This window comes from Cetorhinus maximus, chromosome 3 (assembly GCF_964194155.1).
Source record: "Cetorhinus maximus chromosome 3, sCetMax3.hap1.1, whole genome shotgun sequence".
Taxonomy (NCBI): Eukaryota; Metazoa; Chordata; class Chondrichthyes; order Lamniformes; family Cetorhinidae; genus Cetorhinus; species Cetorhinus maximus.
In genome coordinates, this window is record NC_135881.1 from 208219012 (window position 1) to 208233221 (window position 14210).

Genomic DNA, 14210 nt, shown 5'->3' on the forward strand with positions numbered 1-14210 from the left:
CGTTTTTTTCTTCTTACTACCAAAATGAATAACCTCAATTCCCCACAATATACTCCATCTGCTACCTTTTTGTCCACTCACTTCACCTGCCTATGTCAGTTGATCATACAGAACTTAAGTATTTCTGAGAAAAAAGTCAAATGTCAACTGTCAGTTGCCAAACATTGCTTGGCAGTAAACTGTTAGTCACCATCAACTGGTGCATTCTCCATGGCAATGCCTCTACCAATCAGAACCCACTTGCCAGCCAATCAGCACTGTTTTCTCACACTGTATAATTAAGTTGTTTCCCCTGACATTGATATTTTCTTGTGATGAGTGCAAGACAAAAATCATCAACAAAAAATGTCTTTTATTTCAGCAATAATCTGTCTATATTTCATTTCAGCCTCTTTATGCCCTCTTCACAGCTCATATTTCCACTTTGTTTTGCATTGTCAGCAAACTTAGCTATATTATTCTTGGGGGGTAGAATCTTCCAGTCGGCAAGCGGGGGCGGGGCCCACTCGCTGACTCATAAAATGACGCGGGATGACATTGACTGGAACTCCTGACGTCACCCGCAATCATTTCCATTTTCAGGTTGATGGGGGCGCAGCGGAGACAGCTGTGTGCCCGCCGACCTGTCAACGGCCTATTGAGGCCATTGATAAACTAATTAAGGTCGTTAATAGACCTGCCCGTCTAACCTTAAGGCTGGCGGGCAGGCCGGGAGCCCTGGCGGGCTTCAGAAAAAGCATCAAACCTCATCCACGGGCGGGATGAGATTTCATGAGGGTATTTAAAATCTTAAGAAAGGTTTCAATAAAACTTATGGACGTGTCCCAAATCATGTGACAGTATCACATGAGGGAACATGGCAGCGAAAATTTTTAAACATGTTTCATTAAAAGTTTTAAATCATAGCTGATCTCCCTGAGGCAGCACTTTGCCTCAGGGAGATCTATGTGCTCTTTTGTGCGCATGTGTGAAAGAGCGCACTCTCGGCTGAGGGAATCTTCGCCCACCCGCGCAGGGAGTGCATAGCGCTCCCTGGCGGACATCACGCTGGGCGGGCCTTAATTGGCCCACACAAATAAAATGGTGGTGCGCCCCCAATCAGGGGCACCAATTGAGGCACACCCGCCCCGCTCCCGCTCCTGCACTTCCCCCCTGGACGGGAGGGGGGAGAATATTTCCCTTGGTCTCCTTGCCTAAGCTATTAATATCGATTGAACGTATCTGATGCACCAGCACTGATCCTTGTGGCACTCCATAAGTCACAGCCTGCCAACTTGAAAATGCTCCATTTATCCCCACTCATTGCCTCCTGTCTGTTAACCAATCCTTTATCCATGTTAATGGATTACCCCCAACCCTACGAGCTCTTATCATGTGTATTAACCTTTATTTGTGGCATTTTATTGAATTCCTTTTTGGCAATTCAAGTATACTACATATACCAATATACCACTGTGCACCCATACCCCCCTTTACCTACCCTACTAGTTACATCCTCAAAAAGCCCTGATAAATGTGACAAACATAATTTCCCTTCATAAAATCATGCTGGCTTTGTCTGATTATACTATGATTTTCTAAGTGCGTTTTTAAGAGATGCTTAATAATAGATTTCCGTATTTCCCTGACAACAGATATACGTTGAACTGGCCTGTAGTTCCCTGTTTTCTCTCTCCCCACTTTTCTTGAATGGCAGAGTTAGGTTTCTTCCAACCTGCTGGGATTGTTCTAGAATTTCAGGAATTTTGGAAAGCGCTCCGAGCTGCTTCACAGGAGTGCAATCAGGCAAAGTACTTTCCATCTCTTTCGTAACCTTTAGTCCAGTGAGATTGATTAGAAGAAATGTACTTTTCTATTAAGTACAAATTGTGCAACCTTATTTTTGTCATTTATGTTGCCACTGCAATCCTAGTGCCTTCAATTTAATTACTTTGGCCTTCATTCGCTTATTGTTAGCACCAGCTCACTCAGCTGCTGAAGAATACTTTGTACTTGGAGATATATCTTTTGTCTCTTCATTTCAAAGTCAAAACATCACTTTTCCTGAGAATGGAGCTTTACCTTTCTTGAGATATATGTGTTTCATGGTTTCTCTTTCCAGTTCAGTAATACAACGATATTATTTATTTTACAGAGCTGGAGGAAGAATGTCTGGGGACCCATTCAAACTTAAAAACTGCTGTGTTTAAGCTCATTGTCAAATAACTCATCTCACCCATTGTACCATTCTTTTCTAGTACTTTATCGAGTTTTTAGCATGGTCACATGTGAGGCCACTTAATGAGATCCAAGAGTAAAAGAGCTTCAAAGTGCAATTCTGTTCTCAATAGCATTTCTCTGGATGCATATTCTCAGAGATTGATTTATATCAATACATTTCTTAGAGTAAAAATAAACTTCTGCAATTTTCATTGGAAATGCACGGTGAAAATTGGTATTGAACATGGCCAGAATTTTTCCGTCGGCGAGCTGGGGGCGGGGCCCGCTCACCGAGGGGAAAATGACGCGGGATGATGTCGGGAGGAACCCCCAATGTCAACCCGCCCCATTTAAATATTCAGGAAGGCAGGGGCACAGCGCAATCAGCTGTCTGCCCGCTGACCTGTCAATGGCCAATTGAGGCCATTGATAGGATAATTAAGCCAATTAAAGGCCCTGCGCATCCAACCTTAAGGCTGGCGGGCAGGCCAGGAGCCCCAGCGGGATTCTGATAATACATGAAACCCCATCCACTGGCGGGATGAGGTTTCATGTCTGTTTTTAAAAACTTTAATAAACTTTATGTGAAAATTATTAACATGCCCCATCTCGTGTGACATTGTCACATGAGGGGGACATGTTAATAACTTTTTTATTTTTCTATTTTTTAAGTTTATAAAACTTTCAGCGATCTCCCTGAGGCAGCACTTAGCCTCAGGGAGATGTCCGCTCGCGCGAAAGAGCGCACTCTGACAGTTGGGGAATCCCTCCCCCCCTCACACAGGAAGCGCATAGCACTTCCTGTTGGTCAGCCCGCCCACTCGAAATAGCGGCGGGGCTCGTTTCGGCGGCAGCGATCGGCTGCCCACCCACCGCCGAGTCGGTGGGGCCCACCCACCCATCAAGTGCAAAATTCTGCCCCATGTTAACATATTCAGATGAAGTTCCTTTCAAGGGTAATTAGGGATGAGCAACAAATTTTGGCCTTAAAGCAACACTCACATCCCATGAAAGAATTAAAAAACACATGGAAACTGGCCACTCGACCCAGCCAGTCCATATCAGTGTTTATGCTCCACTTACGCCTCCTCCCATCTTTCCTTATCTAAATCTATTCCCTATTCCTTTCACCCTCATATTGCTTCCCCTAAGATGTATCTATTTTCTTCCACCAGTCCCTGTGACAGTGAATTCCACATTCTCACCGCTCTCCGGGTGAAGAAGTTGCTTCTGAATTCCCTATTGGATTTCTTGGTGACTATCTTATATTGATGGCATCTAGATATGCTCTTCCCCATAAGAGGAAACATTCTCTGTATCCACAACCTTTCAGAATTTTAGAGACCTGTATTAGGCCATCTCTCAGCCTTCCTTTTTCAAGAGAGGAGAGACCCAGCCTGTCAATCCTTTCCTGATATGTAAACCCACACATTGTATAATCCTTCTTAATCTCTGTGCCCTTTGCAGTGCCTCCCTATCCGCTTTTATAATATGGTGAGTAGAACTGCATGTTGTACATAAGGTGTGGTCCAGGTTCAATACAGATTTAGCATTAGGTGTTTTCTTGGCTCCCTCCTATTTCTTATCAAGCTGCCCCTCGGTGATATCCTCTTTCTCTATCACCTATCTCCCCTCATACCCTGTCTAAGCTCATCTTGTCCATGAGACTCACCTCCTAGTCCCGTGACCCGAATTCCACTAAACTGTTGACCCTCCAACTTCCCCTCCTGGTCACCATGTTAACTGATATTGTTAATGGTTCTCCCTCTCTTCATGTGTTGTCCCTTCTCCTTTAAATCTGCCGTCATCACGATGCTCCTCATTAAACAAGTCTTGACCTCTCTGTCCTTGCAAACTACAACCCCATCTCCATCCTTCCTTTCCTCTTCAAACTCCATGAACATGTTGTCATCTCCCTAAACCATGCCCATCTTCCCTGAAATTCCATGTTTGAATCCCTGCAATCAGATTTTCCTCCCTGTTACACTAGCAAAACAGTTCCTATCAAAGGTAAACTTTCCCTCCCCATCCTTCTTGACCTGTGTCCAGCCTTTGACACAGCTGACACCACACCCTCCCCTCCTCCAAAGCCAGCTAGCTGCAACTGCTCTCACCTAGTTCCATTCTTACCTTTCTACAGCCAGTGTATCTTTTTCAATTACTTCTCTTCCAACTCCCGCACTGTTACCTCTTGTGTTTCCCCCCAAACCCCACAAGCACTGATCCTTGTCCCCCTCCTATTTCTTATCTACATTCCTGCCGGTCAGTGACATCATCTGCAATTACGGCATTAGTTTTCATATGTACGCTGATGACACCCCCTCTACTTCACCACCACCTCTCTCAACTTGTCCAGTGCTGTTAGCTTATCAGACTGCTTGTTCACCATTGAGTACTGGATGGGAATTAATTCCTGCCAGTTAAATATTGGGAAGACTGAAGCCATTGTTTTCAGTCCCTGTTTTAAACTCAGTTCCCCGGTGCTGACTCCATTCCTCTCCTGAAAACAGTCTGAGACTAATGCAGCCTGTTCACAATCTTGATACCATATCTGACCATTGTGATGAGCTTCAACCTCACATTTGTTTCATCACTAAGGCTGCCCATTTCCAACTCCATACGCCTGACTTCAACCCTGTCTCAGCTCAGCTGCTGCTGAAACCCTCATTTTGGCCTTTGTTACCTCTAAACTTGACCATTCCAACAGATTCTTGGCTGGTCAACCACATTCCAACCTCCATAAACTTGAAATCATCCAAATCTCTACTGCCCTTTTTTAACTTGCGGCAAGTCTCATTTACCTATCACCCCTGTACTCGCTGACCCACGTTGGCCCTTGGTCAAACAATAACTTGATTTTCAAATTCTCATCCTAGTTTTCAAATCCCTCCATGGCCTCAATCCTTCCTATCTCTGTAATCTTCTCCAATCCCACAATCCTCTAAGATACCTGCGCTCCTCTAATTCGGGCCTCTTGAGCATCCGCGATTTTAATCATGCCATCATTGGTGGCTGTGCCTTCAGTTGCCTAGGCCCCAAGATTTTAAATTCCCTTCTTACACCTTTCTACCTCACTTTCCTCCTTTAAGACACTCCTTGAAACACACCTCTTTAACTAGGCTTTTGATCATCTGACCTAATATCTTCTAATGTGGCTCAGTGTCATACTTTGTTTTATTATGCTCTCGCAAAGCATCTTGGGCCATCTCACTGTGTTAAAGATGCTATATAAAAATAAGTTGTTGTTATTTAGTCCTTTCGAGCAGCCTGAAGCCAAGAAAAAGACAGAAGGAAAAAAATAACTCTTCTTTTGAATCTTTCATGACCAAAGCATCCCAAAGCAATTTACAGAAAATGAAGTACTTTTTTGATATGTAGTCTCTTGCAATTTGGGAAACATGGCAGCCAATTTGTGCACAGCAAGGTTCCACAAACAGCGAGGAGATAATGTCTAAACAATTTATTTTTTTTAATGATGTTGGTTGAGAGATAAATATTGATGAGAAGACTGAGGCAAACTCCCCTGCTCTTCTTTGATTAATGTCACGAGATCTTCTAAGCTCACCTGGGAAGGTAGATGGAGCTTCATTTAACATCTCAACTGAAAGATGGTATCACTGACAGCACAGCACTCTCTCAGCACAGTGCTGAAGTTATCAGCCTGGATTTTGTGCTCAAGCCTCTACATTGGACTTGCACCCCCAAACTTCAGACTCTGAACAAATTTGCTTCTCATTATTCAATAACCATGTCACTGCGGGGAAATTCCAGACCAAAAAAAAAACGACTTTGCCTAAATCTCAATGTAACCCAGACTTTTTGAGGAAGAATTATTTTGTTTCTGTCCCTGAAATAAAGGAAAAAGGTCAGATTTCACGAAGCTCATCAAAAATTTATCTTCCATCAATTATCTATTCCTACAGTCAACAACTATAGATTTCCTGTTAATTTTCCATTTGTATTTAATGCTCGGTACTGGCACTCACTGTTGAGTCAGAAGGTTTTGGTTTTGCAGATAGCAACATCCCACAAACAGCAATGGAATTATTACCAGAACTCACGTCCCCTCCTTCAAATCACGCCATGGGAACTTTGTCATCTGGAGTGATACTTGTACCCACAGGTTTCAGACAGAGAGGAGAAAGAGAGCACTTGGGCCATGCTGACACTGAATACTTCAGTTTTTTGGCCATTAGTGAAGTAGCAGGGTGGGACTTTATGCAAACTCTTCCAGTTCGCACATTTTAAAAAAATTAAATTCTCATATTTGAAATTCAGGTTAATCTAAAGGTTCATCCTTTATAGAACAGCTTGACTCAGTCGTTTTTGTCACTCTAAAGATACCACTTTGCAGAGCCATTAGGGGCTAAGATTTGGTTGTTTTAGTCTTTCAACATGGTTTTTACAATTTTAATTTTCCTTTTTAAATGTTCTATAACTGGCAGTGCACAATCTGTTGTTGATGCCTGCTTAAAGAAAACAGATGATCTTCCTCTGAAGCTTTAGCAATAATTAGTGCGCTCAGTGTTTGTCTGGATCCACTGCTTTTAATTAACATACAGGATATTCTGTACCAGCACTCATTCATTCATCTCAAATCTCTCCTTGTTCAGGTCAAATAGGTCAATCCTTGCTGTTCTTTTCTGTTTTTGGCATATGGAATTTGATTTCTGTTACCAACAGATGTAATGCCAACGGTGTGTGCAATAGGGCTTGGTTCTGCATCTTTCCCCTTAGGCTGTAGCTTTAGATCAGTCGAAGAAGTCTTTGGTGCTGGAATGAATTGCCCTGTTTAGTAAAACATCAGTAGAATTACTTCCTCAGCTGTGTACTCGGGGGTCAGGATCACTGGAAGCCAATTCAGAATTTCAAGTCATAACAATCTCTTGTATAGATCGTCTCAGTCTGAAGTGAGTCATCGCTTTGATTAAAATAGCCATCCTTTGAGAAGAGAGCTGCTATTGCCTCTGAGCACTTTCCCCCCCTTTTTTTTAACACTTCTTGTCTTCCGGATGCTGCTGGATAGATCTGTGGGTACCTCTGCTATCTTGCTCATGAGGCTACCAATGTACGAATTCAGAGAGTAGGTGTTGTCAGGATGTTTGATTCTGGGAGATATAATTACCAGGTCTAATCCTGCTAATTTTACTCATTTATTCACAGGAAATGAGCTTAGCATTTATTACACATCTTTAACTGCCCCGGTGTGGGCCTTCTTCTGGAACCTCTGCAGCCCACATTGCAAAGGTGCTTCCACAGTGCTGTTGGTTAGGGAGTTCCAGGATGTTGCCCCAGCAATAAAAACAGAAAATGCTGGAAAGATTCATCAGGTCTGACAGCACCTGTAGAGAGAGAAACAGAGTTAGCGTTTCATGTCTGTGACCTTTCATTAGAATTGGGAAATGATAGAAATATGATAGGTTTTTGAGCAAGTGAAAGGTGGAAGGTGGAGATAGGCAGGAGGGCAGAAGAGATCAGGTAACAAAATCTTCCGTGGTGCAAAGGGAGTGATAATGAGACAAGTAAAGAAAAGAAATGTATTGAAGAGGAGTGAATGGCAGCATTCCTGATTAGCTGCTGTCCAGAGGCAAAAAAGGGAAATAAGAGAAAAACAAGAGGGAAAACCAGACCAGCGAATAAAAATGAAACAAAGAAGGGGATGAGGTTATGATCTAAAATTATTGAACTCAATGTTGAGCCTGGAAGGCTGTAAAGTGCCCAGTTAAAAGATGTGTGCTATTCCCCAAGTTTGCATTGAGCTTCATTGGAACACTGCAGCAAGCCAAGTGTCATGGACAAAATGTATGTGTTTTTTTGACTGTCGGTGATCAGTGTGTTTTTTATTTGAGCTGTGTGTATTTTCTTACCCTCAGGATAACTGGTCCCAATTTAAATAATTCTAGCAACAAGCCTTTTAAATTAAAGTTTTAAAATGAAGAAGGTTATTTATTATTCCTCACTTGCCCTGATGGCTTAAAGCATAACATTTCACTCATTCAACTCACACACAATCACTCACATAAAGATTAGACAAAAATAAAGAAATACACAATTTGATTACACAGTATAATTTCCTCAGTCACTTTTTCACGGCAGGGCTGTAGTTTCTTAGATATGTTGATGCTTTTAGTTGAAGTGCAGGTCTTGGAAGTAGAGTATTCTGAGCAAGCTGTGAAGATTCTTGTAGTTAAAGTTCCAGGAGGTTGGTTCACAGGTGAACTTGATGTTGGAACAGGTTGAAGAGAGCCCTTCTCCCGCTTCTAGGGTATTGCTGTTTATTACCTCGGCTGCTTGGATGTATCAATGCTGGTTGATGGGTTGGGGTGGAATCTGATAGACTTTTTTGTTGTTTTAAAAGCAGGCAACAAATATAGAAGTCTTAATATATGACCTGTTATAGTCCAAAGTCCTTTTCCAAATAAGGTGGGTATGTGGGTTGATTATATGTCCTGTGTTGTCATTTGACAGTTTGAAACTCATCCTGTCTAGTATGGGTGAAGGGCCATAATAATCCAATGAAAGATTGATGGGATCTATTTCACATTCATCTAACACACATTGACCTCCGATTTGTTTGTCCAGGGTGAAACAAAAAGCAAAGTCAGCTAGAATACTATAGTTCTTTTTGTTGATGGTCCATCCTTAAACAAACATATGTGTGAATTTCCTGGCTAGCTATGGAGGTCCATACTTAATTAGGTATTCGCTTGAGACTCAGGACTATCTAGAGCCCAAATGCCAAGGGTCACGTGATTTGCAGTGATCATTTTAATACGTTGTTTGTTTCCAAAATTTTAACAGTATTGTCTGAAAGTTCATAATACACTGGAGTATGACACAAGGATGGAAAGGTCAAAGTAGGAGCAAGGTGCAGAATTGAAATGACAAATAACCAGAAGCTTAGGGTTCCACTTGCAGACTGAATGGATTCATCCTGCAAAGCTGTCACCCAGCCTGCATTTGGAGTCTCCACTGCAAAAGAGACCAAATTATGAGCAGCAAACACAGTTTAGTAATTTGCCAGAAGTACAAACAAGTCAGTGCTTCACTTGGAAGAAGCGTTTGGGGCCTCAGACAGTGAGAAGGGAGGAAGCAAAAGGGCAGGTGTTGCATCTCCTGTGCCTCTATGGAAAGGGGCTATAGGATAGGGAAGAAGGGTTAGGGGTGATTGAGGAGTGGACCAGACTGTCATGGAAGGAAAGATCCCTTCAGAATGCTGAAAGGGGAGGGGAGGGGAAGATATGTTTGATGGTGGCATCGCACTGGAGGTGGTGAAACTGGCAGAAAATGCAGATTAAGTGAGTGTGTCTTCCAAGCGTATCTATGGTGAATTATGGTAAAGTTCTTTTCACATGAAATCCCCACTGAGATAAATTCTAGCTATACACAGAATGTTGAAGGCAGTACCCTGCATGGGAACTGCAATCTGTATTTATAAGAATTAAAACTAAAATAAAGGTAAACTGCACAAGTTAAAAAGACATCATGGCCTCCAATGGGGATGCAATGAATTGAGATTTTGTGGCAGATTTGGGATATGTTTTTGCTATAAATAGCAGTGTCTGTTTCCAACATAGTGACAGATTTGCCTGACAAATCTGTTGGAATTCTTTGAGGAGGTAACGAGTAGGTTAGACAAAGGAGAGCCAATGGATGTTATCTACTTGGACTTCCAGAAGGCCTTTGACAAGGTGCCGCACAGTAAGATAAGAGCCCATGGTGTTAGAGGCAAGGTACTAGCATGGATAGAAGATTGGCTGTCTGGCAGGAGGCAGAGAGTGGGGATAAGGGGGTCCTTCTCAGGATGGCGGCTGGTGACTAGTGGAGTTCCGCAGGGGTCAGTGTTGGGACCACAACTTTTCACTTTATACATTAATGATCTAGATGAAGGAACTGAGGGCATCCTGGCTAAGTTTGCAGATGATACAAAGATAGGTGGAGGGACAGGTAGTATTGAGGAGGCAGGGAGGCTGCAGAAGAATTTAGACAGGTTAGGAGAATGGGCAATGACGTGGCAGATGGAATACAACGTGGGGAAGTGTGAGGTCATGCACTTTGGTAGGAAGAATAGAGGCATAGACTATTTTCTAAATGGGGAGAGAATTCAGAAATCGGGAGTGCAAAGGGACTTGGGAGTCCTGGTCCAGGATTCTCTTAAGGTTAACTTGCAGGTTGAGTCGGTAGTTAGGAAGGCAAATGCAATGTTGGCATTTATTTAGAGAGGACTAGAATATAAAAGCAGCGATGTGCTGCTGAGGCTTTATAAGGATCTGGTCAGACCACATTTAAAATATTGGGCCCTGTATCTCAGGAAGGATGTACTGGCTCTGGAGAGGGTCCAGAGGAGGTTCACGAGAATGATCCCAGGAATGAAAGGCTTAACATATGAGGAATGTTTGAGGACTCTGGGTCTATACTCGATGGAGTTTAGAAGGATGAGGGGGGATCTGATTGAAACTTACAGAATACTGAAAGGCCTGGATAGAGTGGACGTGGGGAAGATGTTTCCATTAGTAGGAGAGACTAGGACCCGAGGGCACTGCCTCAGATTAAAGGGAAGACCTTTTGGAACAGAGATGAGGAGAAGCTTCTTTAGCCAGAGAGTGGTGAGTCTATGGAATTCATTGCCACAGAAGGCTGTGGAGGCCAGGTCATTGAGTGTATTTAAGACCGAGATAGATAGGTCCTTGATTGGTAAGGGGATCAAAGGTTACGGGGAGAAGGCGGGAGAATGGGGTTGAGAAACTTATCAGCCATGATTGAATGGCAGAGCAGACTCGATGGGTCGAATGGCCTAATTTCTGTTCCTGTGTCTTATGGTCTTATGCACAGGCTGTGAGTCTGTTGCTCTCGCTTTTTTTTTCTAATTGCTGTTGTTTTTTGTAATTCTTAAACAAGTATAGTGTTAGGAAGTTCAAAACTGCAACCATTTAAAGGACCCCTGCATGTTACAACTGATGCATTATCGTGCAGGATAATACGAGGCATGTATGTTATTTTTTAATGTATTATGTGCTAGAATTTCTGGTTTACATGCAAAGCACTCCTGAATGCAATTAACTCACTGTAATTCCAATATAAATTTACCTGGTAACATCACATTTAATAAATATAAATAATAACAAAAACAGCAGAAAGATTTTTAGAAATATCCCTGAGCTTGACATGCATTGAAAATTTATTCTTAAAGTAAGTTAATGATAACAGAAACCTTCCCATAGGATATATATGAACTAAGTTTATCTTATTTTTCCTGTTCATAGAATCATAGAACACTAGAGTAATACAACACAGAAGGCCAACTTTCAACCTGTTTGTGCCTTTTGTTCATTATGAAAAGGGGGTATTTGGGTTTTTTAAATGCAGTGTTACTACATGTCCTGTCTGGCTTTCCTGTAGCCATGTGACCTCTGTCATAAGAGAATCTCTGTAAGCTGCCATTTTCCATCAGTTCAACAAAGACCCACCACAAGAAAGACACTAAGCAGCACTGCTGTTTCTGAACATGAAACAGTGTCAGGAGTGGGATTAAAATAGAGTTTTGAAACTCCAAAAATGCTACAGAGAAGCCATAGTTCAGAAAGGCACACAGAAATGTTCAAATCTGCTAAAAACTGTAAACAAAAGGACAAGGAAAACACAAACTGCAGGCTGCAAGTAAAGTGTTGGGTGAGTTAATGTGGCTGTCAACATCCCCCTCCTGGTTCCTGGTGAAATGAAAAGCAACATGTGGCAGGACTGGCAGTTTTACCACTTGCAATGGCAAAACTATGAGCTGGCAACAGAGTTAATTAACAAGCCAGAATGGATACAAGTAGCCACACTTTTAACACTGCTGGGGAGGGACAGCTACAAATTGTATCCCATCCTAAATCTATCCAACGAACAAAGGAAACAGATGACAGCGATTTTCAATGCCTTGAAAGCACATTTTGAACCCTTAGTGAATGTTACTTATGAAAGCTATGTATTCAGAAATCGAGCTCGAGGTACAAACAAGCCCATTGAACAATATGTGACTGCAATAACACAATTTGCAGGAACGTAGGAATTTGGGCAGCTAAAAGATGATCTGATTAAAGATCAAATAGTCTAGAGGCTACGAGACCCCTGAGTGAGAGAAAGTCTACTGTAAGAGGAGAAAGTTACGCTCAGGAAAGCGATAGATGTGTATAGAAATGTGAAGAGTATAAAATGTCACCTGGAGCACATGGCAGAACAGACCAGGAGATACATTATGCTGAGAGACATTCCAGGCTGAAAGAGCAGAACAATCACGGACAAAAGGCAGGGTGCAAATACTGTGGATGAAATCATATAAAGGTAAAGAAGGATTGCCCAGTTTGGGGAAAGCTATGTTTTTAACTGCAAGAAGCTGAATCATTTCACACATAAGTGTTTGGCAAGAAAGAAGCAAAATAAGCCAAAACAGATGGCCACTGGAGAGATATCAGCAGAAGAGTCTGATGAAGCATTACACACCATACAACAGGTTAGTTTCATCGAGTCTGTAGGTGAGAAATGGTTTGTGACTGTTACAAGGATGACCGCAGAGGGAGAGTAACAAGTGAACAAGAAGTATCAGGTAGACACTGGTACATCATCCAACATCATGACCTTCACAGACCTGTTCCAAGTTGCTCAACATGGTGTTCCGAAAATGAAGTCCTCAAAAGTAAACCTGAAGCTTTATGATGCCATGATACTCATACCGAGAAGACAATGCAATGGCAAGAAGGAAGATCTAGAGTTCCAGTCATTGATGGGGTGCAACAGCCACTCATCTCAACTGGAGCAAGTCTAAAGCTTGGGCTGGTAACCCTGAAGGTTTCGGCAGAGATTTATAACGTGTTGCAGCACACCAAACCATTGACTGCTGAACAGACCCTAGAGGAGTACACAGATGCCTTTACAGGGGTGGAATGTCTACCTGGAGAATATCATCTCGAAGTAGATAAGAGTACAAGACCAATTCAGCATCACCGAGGGGAGTTCCAGCTGCCTTCACATCAAGCCTAAAAGGCAAGATAGAACAGCTGGAAAAGAAGGGAGTGATCATGCAACACCTTGATTTTAAAATTCTCATTCATGTTTTCAAAATCCTTCCATGGCCTTAACCCTCCCTATCACTGTAATCTCCAGCAGTCCTCCAACCCTCCAAGTATCTGCACTCCTCTAATTCTGGTCTCTTGAGCATCCTCAATTTGAATCACTCCACTATTGATGGCCATGACTTCAGCTGCCAAGGCCCCTAAGCTGTGGAATTCCCTCCCAAAGCCTCTCCACCTCTCTCTCCCTCTCCCTCTCTCTCTCTCTTTAAGAGCTTCCTTAAAACAAATCTCTTTGACCAAGATTTTGGTCATTCACTTTAATATCTCGTTATATGGCTTAGTGTCAATGTCTTGTTTTATAACGCTACCATGAAGCAACTTGGGAATTTTATTTTCATTTAAGACACTAAGTTGTTGTAGTTTGTGTGTTACAATGTATCTGTGTATGTGTGTGTGTGTGTGAGAGAGCGCGAGAGAGAGTGGGGGGGGAGAAAAAGAGTGAGATGCAACATCTCAATTGCAAACATCAGCCTTCTTCCATAGAATTGCAAAACCCAGAGTGCACATGAAAACCAAGCTGAGGAAGAGCACAGATTTCCAGCTCCAATTAAACAATTGTGTGGGTGTGTGTGAAAGAGGCACAAATGGCATTTCAGTTTCCATCCTTCTGTGAGGTAAATAATGGAAGAAAATAAGACCTCTTTTACTTTTAGCTTTTTATACAATTTAAGTCACTTATGGAGACCAGGATTCAGAGTATTGTTGAAATGCGTTAGTTTTATATTGTTGAAGGGATCAGGTGTTTGTGGCAGGATAAGAGAGGGGCAATAATGCTGTGCTTTAGTGCTGACCTCTCGTATGTCAGGTAGAGTAAGTCAGTTGATGAAGCCTGGATCGTAAGGAATGGTCAAGAACTGTTACCAAACATTCAACACTTGCAAAAACTTCCCTTGACAACAT